The following is a 5507-nucleotide window of genomic DNA, read 5'->3' as shown; positions in this document are numbered from 1 at the left end:
TGAGAGTTTTTGCATGCAAATTGCAAAATTTGATCAGAAAACATTAGAAAACAGAACAAGGTTGAGGAAAAAAGGTCTTATTTTCTCTGCTACTCAAATGTTGATTTTAGCTTAGTTTGTTAAAAAGTTCAGACATTGACAAAAACAAAGACAGAGAAACAAGCAGGACTCCTTGTTCTGCTTAAGCAATACTAAATCCTTTCCAGAGAAGAAGAAAGAGAAAAACATACTTCCTACTCCACAGCTGCCTTCTTCATCTGATGGTAGATCCCGTGTCTCAGCATCAGGATTTAACTTTAGGAGACCAGGACTAAACAGCACTGCAGAGTTGCTTTCATGGCATTATGGGGCTTGCAGGACATGGTTCAGCCTTAGCAGGAAGAGCCAGAATGAGCTGCAGTTCTATCAGCATCTGCAGAGTTCAGGAGACCAACTGCTGAAGGAGGAGGGTTCAGAGAGGGTAACATTGCAGGATTCTTGGAGAAACACCGTCAGAATTATCAAACTGGGATAACAGAGTGAGGAGTAGAATAAGCATTGGTATAGCCAAGGAAAAGAGAAGCTTTGCAATAAAGTGCTATAAAGAAAACATCTCTACATGCCCCAAAACAATATATGACACTCCTTTTGTCTCCACAGCCTTGCACCCTTTCTGTTAGTAGGTAAAAATGCCTCCAGGGGAAAGAAGAAACAGCAGAACACAACCCACAGCTCAGTTCCACATGGAAAGGAAAGATCCTGAGATTGTCAGGTAATCTCTATTGCTGAGCAGACCTGAGTCATCAATCTTTATTGGCCACCACATCTCCTTTAAATCACATTTTCTTTTCAAATGCCTGAAAGCAGTTGAGAAGAATGGGTGTGTTGGCTTGGTAGTCATGTTTTAAGAAGGAGAGAAAGTTTTTAGGAGAAAATAAGCACAAAATCAGATTAAACAATCACAAGGGTCACATCAAGAGGCAAACGTGCAGTTCATCTTTCATGCAGGGCATAAGGCTTACGTAAATACAGTTAGTAGCTGTAATACATAGAGATGCCAGCAGCCAAACAAGGTCCTGTCATCACCTCTGGTATGCAGGGAAAACAGGATAACACAGTGAAAGAGGAATACTAATCTTAATACTTTTACTCTCACAGATTTGCTGTGTGGATTTGACAAACACCAATAACCAGGACTTGAGTTGTCATTCAAATCAAGTAAAGGCATATCAAGTAAAGACATGCACATGCTTGTTCTCATCCAAAGATAGAACTTAACTTCCTCCAGTAGAGACCAGCTGGATTTTGAAGCTGGGCATAGTCTTAAGAGAATACAGCTATGCACTTGCTGCTTCACTGAGAAGACAGAGAAAGAAAGAGCTAGAAATTTGGCTCAGCTGTGAATTTCAGTGAACCAGTATTTTCGAAGAACGGTTGTTTTGATTTACCTCCTTGCCTTGAATATGTTTTCATAATAAAGCTTTAAAGTTGCCAAAATAGTCATTTTGGCAGTTTGAAACTCAGTTTGTTATCTCAGTTTGGGACAGAACTGCTGCTGTCCTGGAACTGCTGCTGGTTTGAGAATCAGGCTTAATTAACACGCAGAGTTCCATTATTGATTATTCTGATCCAAGCCCAAGAGATATTAATGAGTTGGGTCTCTAGCCATGAAGATTTTGCTGAGGAATTAGATTTAATGGGACTTTAAGGGGGGAGGGGGGGATTTTAGTAGATGCAAGTATATCAGAGTTTAAACATGTTAACTAAAATTGTGGACTTAAAATTTTTGTGCTGATGTATAAAAAAAATCCTGTGGCCTTTAAGAAATCCTGTTTATCTAAACTTTTTTTTTTTTTTTTTTTTTCCCCAAGCTACTTCTGCTATATGTTACATCTAAATGGATTATAATAGAAGGAAATTCAATTACTTTGGTCCTCCTTGGCAGAACTTGTTGTAGCTGTCAGTCCTGCTGCATTGCACGTACAGCCACAGTGGCATTTTGTGCTGTGCAATGCAGCACTCTGCAGAAAGACACAAGGTAGTGCTCAGTTAGCAGGCTTGAGAGCTGGACAGGCTGAGGTGGGAACACTGCCATGGGGGCTGGGGGACCACTGGCCCCAGCTATGCAAACCACTAATTCACAGGTAGTTTGGGAATTTCTAAGCCACACTATATTGTGCAGGGTGAACATAAATGTTTAAGACACTTGAATACCAAACAACGGTACACTTCCATTCTCCTTTCCTGTTCCTTTTTTTTAAATTTAATTTATTTTTATTTTTATTTTTATTTTTACCTGTATTAAATTTATGTGTGGATGGTACCTAGGTTACTACGTTAATGCTAAAAGGGGTGAAAGAAGCTTAAAAATTTTGCCCTCCTCTTCTCTCCTCTAGTACATTTTATATTTTTTTCAAATGTTTTCTTTACATCAGTACTGAATTCTTTTCCATAACTACAGAATAAAAAACCCATTAAAAATATAATGCCATTATAGCCCCAAGAAACTTGGCAGAAGAAGCTAAGTAGCTTAAACTGTTTCTGTAAGCCAATGAAATATCAAATTGATGGAGTTCTAGCAAAGTTATCTAATAAATTACCCATGTGCAAGCCACGGCTTTCTCCTTCTACTTTTAGTTGTGTACCAGGGCAGCCTCAAAGACTAAGTGCATGGGCAAATGACAGGGTTTTACAGTGAGAAAACTGAAAAGAAATTATTCATTGCTGAGAAATGAACTCAGAAAATGGATGTAACTCAGATTTTAAACAGCAGTTCATGAAAGCAAAGTAGAGAGCGCTACCACTTTGGGGAATCACAAAGTAGAGGAACTCTTAAGTTGCTGCAAAGAGCAGCTATTCCAACTTGTACTTCCACACACCACTTCCCCCCCTCCACTTCTAGGTTTATTTGAAAATTGATTAGTGATACTGAATAGTAGTCATGTTTTAAAATTGCCCAAATCAGGTCTTTCAAGTGTTCATAAAGCAATGTGAAGCATTTAATGATCATATTTAGTAAAAAATTGTTTACCTGCTTTTTGGAACAACACTGCTCAATTTTACATATTTACTTCTTTGATTTATTAAATAATTTCACTCAGAAGAAAAGTTACCTTAGAGAAGTACCTAGCCCTGATTTGAAGACTGCAACATTTTGAAAGCTTTATGTTCAGCTAAACTGTTCTCTTTCCAATTTTTTTTATTCTCCAGGTGAGGAAATAAGACTTTACAACATGGCAAATTAATGATGCCAGAGAAAACAAAATCCTCCTTCAAAGAGTAATTTCATGGACATACAAGTTGCTAGGATTTAGCCAAAATATATATACAATTTTTATGCACTATATGTTATTCATATTCTGGGTACCAGAACCTTAATATATGTATTGTTAGGCTTCAGAGTTAGAACGTAATTACTGCATTTGCTAAAATTCTAGGTTGCCCAGTCACTTCACAATGCTGTCACTGTGTATATAATTTTGGCTGATAAATCAGCACAAAGCATGTCAGAAAAGTGATGCATAATTTAGTAAAGACAGAATTTTTTGTGTTTCCCTTGCATCTTGCTAATTTCATTGTAAAAGAGGTGGTGTGAATGCCTGGAGCCTTTCTTTAGCTGTGCAAATATACAAGTGCTGCATGTCAAAACTACTTTAGGGGCTGGCAAGATAAGAGAATTTGCAAAGGTGTAAGAAAAAGATAGACCTTTTCAGTATCTATGGGTGGTATTCAACATATGATTCCCATCTGTTTAGAGGGGTTTGTCCCTTATTATTCATACCTCATTTCTGAGAAAGTAGGAGACTATACACTCTAAAAACTAGTAACACCTTTATAAGTTTTCCAAATTTCCTTTGGCTAGACACCTCCTGAGATACAAGATTATTTGAAGAAACTTGAACTCCCTCATATTAGGAACATAGAAGAAGGTTAAAAACATATGGATTACCAAAAATGTTTTAAAATTCTCATTGTATTCATCCTAGGTCTGGATCATGCTCTTCTCTTTCTGCGTACCATCAGCCCTGCATGAAGGAAAGGTTGAATCTCAGATGCCATGGAGATTCAAGGTAACGTCTCAATTTCAGAATGTATTGTTCAGTATGATCACAGCTCAACTTACCTATAGATGCAGAGAAAAATTAGTTATTGCCTGTAAGAATAAATTCACTTGGGAAAAAACTGTATCAGCCAAACAAACAACTCTGCTACTAAATCAAAATAGTTGGAGCAAAATACAACAGTGCTTGAAATAATTTTCCAATGTTACTTATGAAGCTCAAGGTGTGTTTTTTTTTTTGTTTGTTTGTTTTTTTAAGTAAAAAACTCGTCCCAGGTAGCTTTAAGGCAGCTAGGAATCCATCAAATGTTTTAAAATCCATAACAATCTGAGATATATTGACTTCTAAACCCGGCTATAAATATCCAAAGGGAAAATGACTAAACAATATGCCATATATGATCTTTGAGTTCTGAGAAAGATGAAATTAACTGGCAAACCATCCAGTAATTTGCATACAAGATGTCCCTTAAGCACATCTGCAGTGATCTATCCCATTTAAAAATATAGTACACAAAGTACCAAAGTAATCACAGAAATGTATGAACTGTATTTGTAGATAAAACCGCAGCGTGACTCTGACAAACCAACAAATCTTGAAAGTGGCCCTTTGAAGAGATTCAGAGAAGTACCAGTGCATTTTCAGAGTGACAGCTATGTGGCTTTAACTACAGTATCTTCTGAGGCAAGGAGAAAAGCAGACTTTCCAGAATATATACTTATAGTCTAGTGTGTACATGTGCTTTCCAGGTATATATGTGTATATATATTCCCACATTTTCAAGCTGGCAACAGGATATTTCCGTTCTTCTTAGGGAAAGCACGGACCACAAAGGTGTACAAAGCCCTTAACAAATATGAAACCCTGACAGACCCGGGTTTGGATCACACTGGGACACTGACTAACCCTAGATGACCCGGCAGCGAGGTTGGGAGGGACCCGCAGCCCCGCAGCCAACAACCAGGAGCGAGGAGCGACCGCACACCGGGTACCTGTGCCGGGACTTCTCCGGAGAAGGGGCTGAGACAGGAAGGGCTGGGGCTGCGACGGGCTGGGACAGGGGCTGGGACAGGGTTTGGGACAGGGGCTGGGACAGGAAGGACTAGGGTTGGGGCAGGAGGGTCTGGGGCTGGGACAGGGATCAGGGCAGGTGCCGGGACTGGAAGGACTGGAGCTGGGACAGGGATTAGGGCAGGTGCCGGGACAGGAGGGACGGGGCCTGGGACAGGGTTTGGGACAGGGGTTGGGGCAGGGGTTTGGGGCAGGGGCTTGGGGCAGGCGCTGTCGCTGGGGCAGGGGGCGGTGCGGGGGCGGTCCCTCGTCGGGGGAAGCAGATAAAGGCAGGACGGCGGGATGCGGGGAGGCGGCCGAGGGCAGCGGCGGAGTTGGGCGCGCGTCCCTCGCTCACCGGCCGGCATCGCCCCGCCCTGAGCGCTTCTCGGAGCCAGCCGGCAGCGGCGCAGCGCC

Source organism: Hirundo rustica, chromosome 2 (assembly GCF_015227805.2).
Source record: "Hirundo rustica isolate bHirRus1 chromosome 2, bHirRus1.pri.v3, whole genome shotgun sequence".
Classification (NCBI taxonomy): domain Eukaryota; kingdom Metazoa; phylum Chordata; class Aves; order Passeriformes; family Hirundinidae; genus Hirundo; species Hirundo rustica.
This window is presented reverse-complemented; position numbering follows the sequence as displayed.